The sequence below is a fragment of the Bos mutus genome, chromosome 19 (genome assembly GCF_027580195.1).
Source record: "Bos mutus isolate GX-2022 chromosome 19, NWIPB_WYAK_1.1, whole genome shotgun sequence".
In the NCBI taxonomy this organism is placed as follows: domain Eukaryota; kingdom Metazoa; phylum Chordata; class Mammalia; order Artiodactyla; family Bovidae; genus Bos; species Bos mutus.
In genome coordinates, this window is record NC_091635.1 from 62472572 (window position 1) to 62487548 (window position 14977).

The window sequence follows — 14977 nt, forward strand, 5'->3', positions numbered from 1 at the left end:
TATTAGCAAGGTGAAAAGGCAGCTTTCAGAATGGGAGAAAATAATAGCAAATGAAGCAACTGACAAAGAACTAATCTCAAAAATATACAAGCAACTCCTACAACTCAATTCCAGAAAATTGAATGATCCAATCAAAAAATTTGCCAAAGAACTAAATAGACATTTCTCCAAAGAAGACATACAGATGGCTAACAAACACATGAAAAGATGCTCAACATCACTCATTATCAGAGAAATGCAAATCAAAACCACTATGAGGTATCATTTCACACAAGTCAGAATGGCTGCGATCCAAAAGTCTACAAGCAATAAATGCTGGAGAGGGTGTGGAGAAAAGGGAACCCTCTTACACTGTTGGTGGAAATGCAAACTAGTACAGCCACTATGGAGAACAGTGTGGAGATTCCTTAAAAAACTGGAAATAGAACTGCCTTATGATCCTGCAATCCCACTGCTAGGCATACACACTGAGGAAACCAGAAGGGAAAGAGACACGTGTACCCCAATGTTCATTGAAGCACTGTTTCTAATAGCCAGGATGTGGAAGCAACCTAGATGTCCATCATCAGATGAATGGATAAGAAAGCTATGGTACATATACACAGTGGAGTATTACTCAGCCATTAAAAAAGAATACATTTGAATCAGTTCTAATGAGGTGGATGAAACTGGAGCCTATTATACAGAGTCAAGTAAGCCAGAAAAAAAACACCAATACAGTATACTAACACATATATATGGAATTTAGAAAGATGATAACAATAACCCTGTATACAAGACAGCAAAAGAGACACTGATGTATAGAACAGTCTTATGGACTCTGTTGGAGAGGGAGAGGATGGGAAGATTTGGGAGAATGGCATTGAAACTTGTATAATATCATGTATGATATGAGCCGCCAGTCTAGGTTCGATGCACAATACTGGATGCTTGAGGCTGGTGCACTGGGATGATCCAGAGGGATGGTATGGTGAGGGAGAAGGGAGGAGGGTTCAGGATGGGGAACACATGTATACCTGTGGTGGATTCATTTCGATATTTGGCAAAACCAATACAATATTGTAAATTTTAAAAATAAAATACAATTACAAAAATAAAAAAATAAAGATTGAAGAAAGGTAAAATCATCCAGCTCTATTCTCTGATATCAGAAAAGTAAGGCTCAGAGAAGAGTTTGTAGAAAGTAGCAAACCTTGTGAATGGCATCTAGATTGTCTTGAAACATTGTCAAAGTTCTTCCTCATATGCCTTTTATTATTGCATAATAGACAGCTATGCCTCTTTAAAGAGTAGGTACAAGACTGGATTATTTTCTAAGTATAAAAAGACAATAAAGGAAAAAAAATGATCTGCCTTATTATTTTTTTTTTAGATGTGCAGAAGCATTAAACATGCATGTGTGATTTTCTTGACAGCATTCTCAAAAGTTCACACAAGATCTAAGAAGAATGGAAAGAGAGAATTGCTCCTCCTTGACTAAATTCATTTTCTTGGGAATTGCTGATAACACTGAGAACAAAGTGATCCTATTTATAATATTTTTACCTGTTTGTCTCATTAATCTTCCAGCAAACCCTAGAATGATAATCTTGATTAGGATGGATCTCCAGCTGCACACACCCATGTACTTTATCCTCAGCCACCTCTGCTTCTGTGACCTCTTCTATTCCACAGCCATCAGCCTAAGATGCTGGTGGACCTATTTGCCAAGATCATATCAATCCCTTCCTATGGCTGTACTCTGAATTTCTTGGTTCTCTATACCTTTGTAGATTCTGAATGTCTCCTGCTGGCACTGATGGCCTATGACCGGTACAAGGCTGTCAGCAACCCCTTGCTCTATGCAGTCAGCATGTCCAGCAGGGTGTATTCTCTGCTCATGGCTGGGGTTTACCTGGCAGGAATGATAGATGCTTTGATAAACACAACATTAGCATTCCATTTATGCTTCTGTGGGTCAAATGAGATTAACCACATTTTTTGCAATGTTCCTCCTCTCCTGTTGATATCTTGCTCAGACACACAGGTCATTGAGTTAGTGATATTCATGGTTTTTGGCTTTATTGAATTAAACTTCATTTTCAGGAGTCCTTGTCTCTTATTTTTATATCATCTTATCAGTCTTGAAGATCTACTCTGCTGAAGAGAGGTTCAAAGCTTTCTCCACCTGTATATCCCACCTAACTGCTGTGGCAATTTTCCAGGGAACTCTGCTCTTTATGTATTTCATGCTGAGTTCTTCATACTCTCTAGATGAAGACAAAATGACCTCATTGTTTTACACCCTTGTGATTCCCATGTTAAACCCTCTGATTTACAGCCTAAGGAATGAAGATGTGAAACAGGTCCTGGAAAAATTGAAAAATAAATGACTTTAATTATTTGTATTATTTGTGCACATATATGCATTCATGTACATATATTAATTGTTGATTTATTAAAATTAAAACTAGGATAAATGAGAAGAATAATTTCTCAAATTCTTAAAGTGATATGTGTATAAAATCCAAATTTTGTTTCTCCCACACATGTCATGCTTCATTATGTTTCCATATATATACGTATATATATATATATATATATATATATATATACATACATATAGCACTTTGCATATGTGAAAAAGTTTTCTGTCTTTTCCATTGTAGTAACTTTTTCATTTTTTAATTCAAGCATTATTTTCAATTACACTAAGATTTATTGTGCATTTACTCAGTGATATTTGAGCCTGTAGCCTTTTTATATACTATTGTAGATCTTATAGTTTATGCACTACTGAAGTTAGTACTAAAAATAAATTAACCAAACAGTCAAGGAATTCATAATTAGCCTCAAATTCATCAGTATATAAAACATAAAGGGCTATAATTTCCAAACAAAAATATCTAAAACTAGTATAAAAGAAAAGCGACTTTGGATAGAGATATTCAGTCAAATTTTAAAAAGATTCAATTTGGGAAATGGAAAAGTTGTAGGCAGGGTACCTGAAAGTTATTCCGGTCTTGAACTGTATGCATCCTGTCTTTATGTTTACTATAACATGGAGGAAATATGAGGGTCATGTGCTACATGAAATATTAATACAGAGGAAAACAAGTACTATATGATGTCACATATATGTAGAATCTAAAGGTTAATTCAGAAATTGCCTGACAGGCCAGTGATTAGAATTCCATGTTTCACTAACTGGGTCAGTCTGACCCTTGATCAAGGAACTAAGATCCAGGCAAGATGAGTGTTACAGTAAAAAAAAAAAAAAAAATCAAATTCATAGAAACAGGGTGGTTGAATGTTTCTAGGGCCTTAAAGGTGAAATTGGTGGTGTTGCAAAAAGTGTACAAACTTTATTTGATGGATATTTTAGGGGCATCTACTGTATATGATGATTCTATTTAACAATAATGAAAACTTGAGAAATTGGATAAAAAAATAAATCTTAACTGCCCTCAGTATACACACACTCAAAATGGTAACTCTGTGAGGTGAAGCATGTGTTAATCAACCTTATTGTGGTAATAATTTCACAATGTATGCATATAACACATTGTGTACTTATCACTACACATGGTATTAGTCAATTACATTTGAATAAAGTTAGATAAAAATAAGATATCTAAAGATTAGATTTTAAAGGCATATAGAAGAGCTGTGCACTTGTTGCAGTACAATATTGTGCTGTCATTATTAACTATAAATTCTTCTGCACTTCCTCCAAGATAATTTTCTTCTCTTCCTCCTCATTGCCAACCCTGGTTAAATGCCCATCTCTCTGTGGTTTACAAACAATCACCTCTAAGTCATTGGCTTATATTACCCTGTTTGTGAGCATTCTTTGCTAAAGAATTGAGCATTCCATCCTTGTTAACCAAGCACTGAATTTTGCCTGAAATATAAAATAAATAGACATGAATTTACCTAAAAACAGTAGGCAATATTTTTTTTGAGTATTACTTATATCTCAGTAGCACAGAATTAAACGAAGATTTGGTAAGTACCTTAATACACACACACACACACACACACACATATCTCACAATAGTGTATATATATTGTATATATATACACAAAAGTTTTTTGCAAGATGCATAAAATTTTATGGACACTAATATGCCTATAGAGACATATATATTCATTAATTACACTACAAGGAAGAAGCTATACATTCTTGATATTTGACTATCACATCTGCTTTTAATATGGCTTCCTTAAGGCTAAAACACTCATCAGTTTGCTGAGAAAGTAAGGCTACAATCCAATGATATATTTGTAATACCATAAACTACTGAAGAACACTCCTATTTACACATTAAAATTGTAAAGTTAAAAGCTTCGGATGGTCTTAAATTTTCCAGCTGCCATTGTAAAATGTCCTTATATAAAAATGTTTCAGAATGGAATAATAAAGCCTATGAAATTCCTTTGTTATTCATAGTGGAATTTGTAAAACTCTATGGCATGTTAAGAAGAGTTCTCATTGTGAAAACATCGTAATCAATAATATAAAAGGTTTACAGGTTTCTATTCCTGGTATATTTTATCAATTTACCCAACCTTCTTTTGAACTGTTGCTTACGAGGAACAACATGGCAGAAAACATTGGCTGGAATATATTAAAGTCAAAATACGGTATCAATGAGTGAGTGAAATGTCTTCAGTCATGTCCGACTCTTTGCGACCCCATGGACTATATAGTCCATGGAATTCTCCAGGTCAGTTCTGGAGTGGGGAGTCATTTCCTTCTCCAGGGGATCTTCCCAACCCAGGGATCAAACCCAGGTCTCCTGCATTGCAGGCAGATTCTTTACCAGCTGAGCCACAAGGGAAGCCCATGGTGTCAATGGATTGCCATTAAATTTTAGTATACTAATATAACATATTAATAATATTTATATCTTAATAGTCTTCATTCGTTTCCCATTTAATCTTTCCACACCACATTCTTCTCACACAACCAGTGCAATGTATGATGGTAAATATCATTGTCCAAATGTAATTTATCAATGAGTGTGTAATGTGTTAATATTATAGTCATATATCTTGACATCTTCCTTCATCCTTGCCACTGAAATAATGAAGTACATATATGGCCAAAACAATGTTAGATTTGGGTAAATTTCCAACATAGAGGACAGATAGAGGCATACTAATTATGGGATGCATGAATATATTCATTATAAATCATGCAGTAATAATGTTCAGTACATAGTAGGTTCTGTGTTATAGCCAGAGGCAGCAACATTTAACCTCCCTGAACACCTTTCTCTTTAGTTAGAAACATGCTATGGTCCAGACAGCAAGTCCCCTCTAAATATAACACATCACTCTTCCTTCCTATCCATCAGGTTCCCTAAAGTTAAGTAGAGACTTCAGCCAGATTACCTCTAAGGTCCTTTACAGATGGTACAATCTGTCTCTATAAAATATGATTCTACTTCTGTGTAAATTCACCCCAGGTACTGGAAAGGACTTGAAAGTTGTAAACAAAGAAAAAAAAAAAGAATCACCTCATATTCAAACAAGAAATTGTTTGATACATGTAATCTGTTTAACCTAAAGTGGTGGTGACATGAAGCCATCTAAGTAGTATAAATTTCAGAAGGGCAAACATTTTCAAATGTGACCTTATTGTGTGTCTTGTTATTCAGATTCAGAAACTCATAGACTCATCACAAAGTGGATATCCACCTATTTAGCACTGAAGTAAATAAAATGTTAGAAATTGTATTATGCAAGGAGAGCAAACCAGTCAATCTTAATAGAAATCAGTCCTGAATATTCATTGGAAGAACTAAAGCTGAAGCTGAAACTCCAATACTTTGAACCACCTGATGTGAAGAACTGACTCATTGAAAAAGACCCTGATGCTGGGAAAGGTTGACGGCAGGAGGAAAAGGGGACGACAGAGGATGAGATGATTGATGGCATCCTCAGTTTAATGGAAATGAGTTTGAACAAGCTCTGGGAGTTGGTGATGGACAGGGAAGCCTGGTGTGCTGCAGTCCATGGGGTGACAAAGGGTCGGACACGACTGAGCGACTGAACTGACTGACCAAATGGCAAAGTGTAAGCAAGTGCAGTATTTGGTGAGGGTGTGAATCAGCCATGGCTTTCACACATTTATAATAGATTGAGAATTGTCTCTGTACTTAGTAAACAGCACAGCAAAGTTTCCTATTACCATAGCTGGACATAAATGTTCTAGAACCCCAAAATACCTTTCCTAGAATTATGCCCAAGAGTGAAGAACAAATCAGTTCAGTCACTCTGTCGTGTCCGACTCTTTGTGACCCCATGGACCTCAGCACGCCAGGCCTCCCTGTCCATCACCAACTCCCAGAATCCACCCAAACCCAGGTCCATTGAGTCAGTGATGCATTAGTTTAACAAATCTATATTTTCTCTGTTATCTAGCTTATTCTGGTGTGTTCCAATCCAAAGGAAAGCAGTTTGACATTATTGAGCCAGTGAAATATAATGTGGAGTTTTATTTCAGTTATATTTCTTGAGAAAAGAAAAGTAACCTAAACTTTCAAAAAATGGTTACAACCTAGATGCCCATCAGCAGACGAATGGATAAGAAAGCTATGGTACATATACACAATGGAGTATTACTCAGCCATTAAAAAGAATACATTTGAATCAGTTGTAATGAGGTGGATGAAACTGGAGCTGATTATACAGAGTGAAGTAAGCCAGAAAGAAAAACACCAATAAAGTATACTAACACATATATATGGAAGACAGCAAAAGAGACACAGATGTATAGAACAGTCTTTTGGTCTCTGTGGGAGAGGGTGAGGGTGGGGTGATTTGGGAGAACGGCAATGAAACATGTATAATATCATATGTGAAATGAATTGCCAGTCCAGGTTCAATGCATGGTACAGGATGCTTGGGGCTGGTGCACTGGGATGACCCAGAAGGATGGTATGGGGAGGGAGGGTGGAGGGGGGCTCAGGATGGGGAACACATGTACACCTGTGGCAGTTTCATGTTGATCTATGGCAAAACCAATACAATACTGTAAAATAATTAACCTCGAATTAAAATAAATAAATGAATATTAAGAAAAAATAAATAAAATTAAAAACGAAAGAAAAAAAAAATCTGACCATATTAAAAAAAAAAAATGGTTACTACTACCTGCCTTGACTACTAATGGCCCAGAATTTCAAACTGGACATTAAAAAAAAAAAAAAAAAGGATATCAATGTCCCATAAGAAAACTGTTTTTAGAAGGATGTCTAGTTCCTTGTCTTACTGAAGTTTACTTAATGTTTGTGTGTGATATTTCTCCAACAGAGAGCAAAATATTCATGGTTATTTTGCTTGGGGCTGGTGCACTGGGACGACCCAAGGGATGGTATGGGGAGGGAGGAGGGAGGAGGGAGGAGGGTTCAGGATGGGCAGCATGTGTATACCTGTGGCAGATTCATGTTGATATATGGCAAAACCAATACAATATTGTAAAGTTAAAAAATAAATTAAATTAAAAAATACAAAAAAATAAAATAAAACTAGTTCAGCAATGTCTCCAATAATTTTTTCCCAAACTTTAAACTTTGTATTTAATGCTCAGGTATAGCTGATACAATAATTTAATACAAATTACTTAGTATTCTATATCAGAAAAGGAGTTAAAAATGAAAGAGTTGTGGAGGATAAATTTACTTACCACTTTGATAAGTATCAAATAAACAATATTTCTAACCACAGGAAATAATGGGTGCAGTAAAAATTAAATGGAAAGCTATCAAAAGTTATTCTCATAGCCATTGGGCATGAGTCTTTGACATATCTCAAGCTCTATAAGCATTTGCTTCTGGAAACAGAGATAATCTTCAATTAAATTTCTATTAAAAGTTCAGAAATTTTAAGTGGAAAAAAAAAGGCTTTAGCTCTAAAGAAATGACTGAATTTATCAAAAATCTTTGATGCCATTTATATTTGTAAGATGCACAGTTAAGTTTTCAAATAATTTTTAACTGAGATGTTGAGAATTATGTTTTCCATTTACCACAGGCCGTTAAAGTATGAGTTAGAGAAAAAAACATAAATAAAGCACTCTGGATAATAGTGTCCTGGATGGCAAAATAGAGGTGAAAAAAGAGAGAGGAGGAAAAACTCAGGCAGATATGATATTCAAAACAGCTTAATATTACTAATTTCAACACAGACAATTTAAAATTAGTGAAAATTATAACTATTTGAAAGTACTTAAAATATTCGCTTTCACAGTAGTTGCAGTGCACAGGCTTAGCTGTCCCGCAGCATGTGGGATCGTCCTACCAGGGATCAAATCCATCTCTGTTGTGCTGACAGGCAGATTGTTTACCACTGAGCCACCAAGGAAGTCCTGCTGAATAGTTTTGAAAATAGTAATAATAATAAAAAAAAAACCCTCAGGTTATAGCAAACAATGTTTATCTCTGCCCCATTATCCTCATTATTAATACATCTTCTTTATATCAGTTGCTGGATTTTTCTAAATGTAAAATAAAATAGAAAAGCATAATTGCTTTGTAAAATTGAAGCAACCATGTGCATGGGAGGAAGTACTACTATCTCTCTCTATATATATACATATATTTTTTCCCCTAAATTGTGGAGTGTGGTTATTAAACCTATTTAAAGGAAAGAATAGGAAGTAGTCATATTAAATTATCTCTTTTATTTTTGGATTATACCCATTTTTGTCTTTTGTTGTTCAGTTGCTAGGTCATGACCCCATGAAGTGTAGCATGCCAGTCTTCTCAGTCCATCACTAGCTCCGAGTTTGCTCAAACTCATGTCCATTGAGTCATTGATGCCATTCAACCATCTCATCTTCTGTTTCCCCCTTCTTTTCTTGCCTTCAAATTTTCCCAGTATATGGGTCTTTTTCATTGAGTCAGCTCTTTGCATCAGGTGGCCAAAGTACTGGAGCTTCAACTTCAGCATCAGTCCTTCCAATGAATATTCAGGACTGATTTCCTTTAGGATGGACTGATTTGATCTCTTTGCTGTCCAAGGGACTCTAAAGTTTCCAGCACAGCAGTTCCAAAGTGTAAGTTCTTCAGCACTCAGCCTTCTTTATGGTCCAACTCTCACATCCATGCATGATTACTGGAAAAACCATAGCTTTGTCTACCAGAAACTTTGTTGCATTTTTGTCTTTATTAGTTGTTAAATGTAATACAGTGACCAAACAGGTGCTGGTATTTAGGGCATAAGTGTAGAGATTTAAAGATTAGATAAGAATCTTTATGCCATTGAAATGGAAGCTTTGTATATTCTAAATGAATATTTTCCAAATGGACTTGTCATTCTGGTGAGTGAAAGAATTAGCCACTCAGTCATGCCTGACTCTTTGTGCCCCATTGATTGTGTCGTCCATGGGATTTCCAGGCAAGAATACTGGAGTGGGTCACCATTTCATACTCCAGGAGATCTTCCCCACCCAGGAACTGAACCCGGATCTACCTATATTCCAAGCAGATTCTGTATGAATAGCCAGAGAAACCCAAGGGCTCTGGAAAAAGTACTCCTTTTATTTACATAAATTCTGATTCTCTAATTATTGTACTTTCCTCCCAAAGACCGAGAGTATAGATTTAAGCCCTGCAAATTATTTCTTTGACAAATTAAAAGAAAATGCTGGATTTAATCCATCTCCATAATTTGGGTGTAATAAATACATTCCAGAAAAATTCAGAGATTTGCTACCTTGTAGCTTTCAATGGCATTTACACTTCTTAGCCTGTTATGGAGACTTTCTGTTTATTTGACTGTTTGCCAATAAAATAAAAACATTTTATTTAAATTGTTTTCTTTTGTACTATAAAAAAATTTATCCTTGAAAATATACCTTTGGGTTTATTTGATTTCTCTTGAAAGACTTTTGTCTCTGCATGTTCACTCTATCTGAAAGTACTCTTTACCCTTGTGCTTGTAGAAAACACTTAGTTTTCCTTCAAGTTCTTGTTAAATGTTATTATTCTTTGATCCATATACTAATTCTCCATTCAAATCTTTATTATCAAACTAATCACTTCTAACATTAATTTTCTCTGCATTTATCTCCTTTACCATAAAGACACCAAACAGATATTTTGAGGCAAGCACTGTTATCATTTACTTTATTCCCCTGGCAAAGTGGCTCACATACATGTAGGGTTGACTGCTGTTTGTATACAAAGATTACCTTAGTATAATGACTAACTCATATGCCATCTTGGAAGTATCAAAATTAAAGTAGCTAACTTCTGAAAGTACTTCATTCAACATCTAGGAACAGCTTAGATACTGTAAATATAATTTATTCATTGCTATCTGCATTTCAATATATCAAGCCCACAGATTTATTTTGTTATGTTCTGGTTAAGGATAGCTATAAAATTCAGATTATTTGCCAATACTGTATTTGGCAAGTTTTACATAAACATAATAAATTCTGATATCACTTTAAAATTGGAAGATCTTAGAGGGCTCAGATGATAAAAATCTGTCTGCAACGTGGGGGATTAGGGTTCAATCTCTGAATCAGGAATATCCCCTGGAGAAGGGAATGGCAACCCACTCCAGTATTTTTGCCTGGAGAATCCCATGGACAGAGGAAGGTGGTGGGTTACCATCCTTGGGGTTGCAAAGAGTGACACAACTGAGCAATTAGCATACACACACACACACACACACACACACACACACACACACACACACACACACACACACATAAGATCTTAGAACACACAGCTTGGAATGTACAGTTAAAATTAAACCAGGCTGAGTGTCTGCTGACCATTTATTTTGGGAACCACCACCTAGTCAACTTTAGTTTATTCTTATACTCACTCTGACTGTCTTCCCAGATGGCCTTAGTGATAAATAACCCACCTGCCAGCAGGAAATTTAGCAGACACAGGTTCCACCCTTTGATCAGGAAGATCCCCTGGAGGAGGGCATGGCAACACACTCCAGTATTCTTGACTGGAATCTTCCATGACAGAGGAGCCTACTGGGCTGTAATCCATGGGGTCTGACTCACAAAGAGTCAGATATGACTAAAGCGACTGGGCACACAGGCACATACTCACCCTTATTATCTAAATGGCTCCCACAGGCGTTTGAGTTTTTGTTTCTTATCATATGTAGTATACAGTTTATAAAATAGCACATGACAACATTGAGAATCACAATGAAAATAGATTGAATCTGTAGTGAAAAGTCTGAAACAAGAATTCCTCACTTTATTCTTTCATTATCATCTATATTGTCTGAACTGATAATCTTTTCCTGCAAGTATAATCCTTTCACTATAATTAGTATCATGTAAACTCTGCATTAAGAATGATTCTATCTCTATTGATTAGTTTTTTTGTTTTGTTTTGTTTTATAATTTCTGGACATTGTAAGTCTATAAAGAAGATAATTGAACTATTTATTATATAAAATGACCTAAATTGAATTAATTGAACTATATGCTGTTAGGAAGGTTAGAGTCAAATTCTGTTCCACTAGCAGCACAAAGTTATGGAATTTTTTTTATATGCTACAAACTCCTTAAGTGCTATCTTGGATAAATGAAAAATGAATAAATAAATGGATAAGCAAACAAAACAATGATCTAAGTTTTTGCCACTTCTTTTTTCCCCTATCCAAGTCTCTCTTGCTTTATTCACATAAACTCTTCTAAATGAAAAACTCTTCCTCTAATTCATAAAGGACTTTGCTATTTCTAAATCTGGAGTCTTTGTCTTTGGTCTATTCACATAGGAATACCACATCCTCCTGTATTGGGGGGACATAGTAGTAAAGTGGGATGTCCCCGGTGGCTGAGACTGTAAAGACTCCGGCTGCAATGTGGAAGACTCAGGTTCAATTCCTGGGTTCAGAAAATCCCCTGGAGAGGAAAATGACTACTCATGTTAGTATGCTTGCCTGGAGAATTCCATGAACAGAGGAGGCTGGAAGACTGTAATTCATGGGTTAGCAAAGAGTCAGAAATGAGCAATCAGTAAAATAGGCCTCAGTAATTTTCCTTCAAATTCCTATAATGTGGGACTCCCTAATATTCAGTGGTAAAGAATCCACTTGCCAATGCAGGAGTCACAGTTTCAATTCCTGGGACAGAAAAATCCCCTTAAGAAGGTAATGGCAACCCACTCCAGTATTCTTGCCTGGGAAATCCTATGGCCAGAGAAGCCTGGCAGGCTATAGCCTATAGGGTCACAAAATTGTTGAGCATGACTTAGCAACTAAACAACAACAACGATACAGTAAATAGGAAATACAATTCTCAAACTTTGAATTTCTAAATATGCACATACTGGGAAGCTTCCAAGGTGGTCCAGTAGTTAAGACTCTGTGCTTCCACTGCAGGGGGCACAGGTCAGGTCCCTGATCCCTGGCCAGGTAACTAAGATCCTGCATGTGGCATGACTAATAAACAAATAAATATTCACATACTTTTAAAGACTGCAAAAGTCTTTCCAAATATGTTCACCATTTTGTCCCGAACCATCCGTGAGACCAATGATGAATCCACAATTTTATAGCAATCTGTAAGTAACAGTTGGTGGTTGAAGCCAGTCTAAAATAAACTTTGGGTCATAATTCCCTCATTCCAAAACAAAATGGAGACAGAGGAGCCATTCTGTTTGGGAGTCATCTGTGTACCCAGCTACTAGGGGTTACGACCTTATTAAAAGTCTTACCTCCTACAGTCTTAGACTATGTCTGATAATAGCAATGTGTGAAGGAAACTGAGGGTAGAAGAAAAAAAGAGAAAATGAATACAAGAAAGAGAGACGAAATGTAAGATGGACTTCTCATTCATATCTTATTTTAATTTATCTAAGTGAACAATGCTGGCACCTAAGAAAATGGACAGAAGAAATTCCACCTTGGTGACTGAATTTGTTCTCTTGGGATTAACAGATCATCCAGATCTTCAGTCCATCCTCTTTGTGCTGTTCCTGGGGATCTATCTGATCACTGTGTGAGGGAACCTTGGGATGTTGCTATTGATCAGGATAGATTTGCACCTCCACACCCCTATGTACTTCTTTTTTGCCATTTGTCCTGCTTGGGTTTGTGATATTCCACTAACGTGACTCCCAAGATGTTGGTGAACTTATCAGAGAGAAAACAAACAAACAAACATTTCCTATACTGCTTACTTAATTCAGTGCTATTTTTTCATTGCCATGGTGATTACTGAATATTACATGCTAGCTGTGATGGCTTATGACAGGTACATGGCCATCTGTAATCCTTTGATTCATAGCAGCAAGATGTCCAAAGGGGTCTGCATTCACCTGATTGCTGGTCCATAGATCTACAGGTTCCTTAGCGGCCTGATGGAAACCACGTGGACATACCACTTTATCTTCTGTGGCTCCAGTGTCATTAATCACTTCTATTGAGCTGACCCACCCTTCATTCGACTCTCCTGCTCTGACACTTACATTAAGGAGACATCTATGGTGTCTATCTATCTATCCATCTATCGTGGTGGGAGGATTTAACCTCTCCAAATTTCTTCTCATAATCCTCATCTCCAACATCTTCATTCTCACTGCCATCCTGAGGATGTACTCTGCTGAAGGCAGATGCAAAAATTTTTCCACTTGTGACTGTGTTTTATGGGACCCTGTTTTGTAAGTCTGTTAGACCTCCCAAAGACCAGTCAGTGGAGCAGTCAAAAATCATTGCTGTTTTCCACACTTTTGTAAGCCCTATGTTGAACCCCATCATTTATAGTTTGAAGAACAAGGATGTGAAACAAGCTTTTCAGAATGATCAGGAGAAATGTACTTTTGAATTCAAATTTCAGTGTCTTTTTCTTTACATATTAAATAAAAGTTGTATTTACGGGAATTGAATCCAAGTTTAAGTGCATTCTTGAGAAGTCAATTTTAAATCCATGATTAAAAACTATAAGCTATGACAGAATAGTTAAAGACTCAGTTTATCCACCCAACATGGGAGCACCGCAGTATGTAAGACAAATCCTAACAAGTATGAAAGGAGAAATTAACAATAACACAATAATAGTGGGAGACTTTAATACCCCACTCACACTTATGGATAGATCAACTAAACAGAAAATTAACAAGGAAAAAAAAATGTATCTATAAAGTTCACTAAAGCAAAGCACAGTAAAATGAGGTATGGCAATAAAAGGCGTTAAATTTATCAAATAAAAAAAATAAATAAAGTGCTGAAAAATTAAAAAAAAAAAAAAGACTGTGATCCAATGATCATACAAGAAAAAGAAAGAAAAGGCATCCAAATTGGAAAGGAAGAAGCAAAACTGTTACTATTTGCAAATGACATGATACTATATATGGAAAATATATTTTTTCTAAAGCTTCCACCTCCAAATTATTAGAACTAATAAATGTGTTCAGGAAAGTTTCAGGCTACAAGACTGATACACAGAGATCTGTTGCGTTCCTATACACCAATAATGAACTACCAGAAAGAGAAAGCAAAAATACATGTATAGAGATAGATAGATAGATATCAAAATCACAGCAAAAAGAATAATACCTAGGAATAAACTTAACCAAGGAGGTGAAAGACTTACTCTCTGAAAAATATAAAACAGTGATGAAGGAAACTGAAAAAAAAAAAAGACTCAGTTTATAATTTCACATGTGACACATGAGTGCATCGTGTATAAAGTGAGTAAGTTGCTCATTCATGTCTGACTCTTTGTGACCCTATGGACTCTAGCCCACCAGGTTCCTCCATCAATGGGATTTTTCAGGCAAGAATACTGGAGGGGGTTGCCATTTCCTTCTCCAGGGGATCTTCCTGACCCACAGACTGAAACTGGGTCTCCCACATTGCAGGCAGACTCTTTACAGTCTGAGCCACCAGGGAATAGTGTCAAAGGTTGGGAATTATATTTGTAGGTATTTCACTTTTACATTTATATCTGTATATATACATTAATTTTATATTAAAAAGTTACACATTCTCAGTAAAACGT

The 14977-nt window shown here is 36.0% G+C and overlaps 2 pseudogenes; both read left to right on the plus strand.

Annotated features, from left to right (window-relative positions):
- The first annotated feature begins 1448 nt into the window (after positions 1-1448).
- LOC102282956 (olfactory receptor 5W2-like) lies at positions 1449-2372 on the plus strand (annotated as a pseudogene).
- A 10470-nt stretch (positions 2373-12842) lies between these two features.
- On the plus strand, positions 12843-13835 carry LOC102282671 (olfactory receptor 5M5-like; annotated as a pseudogene).
- The last annotated feature ends 1142 nt before the right edge of the window (positions 13836-14977 follow it).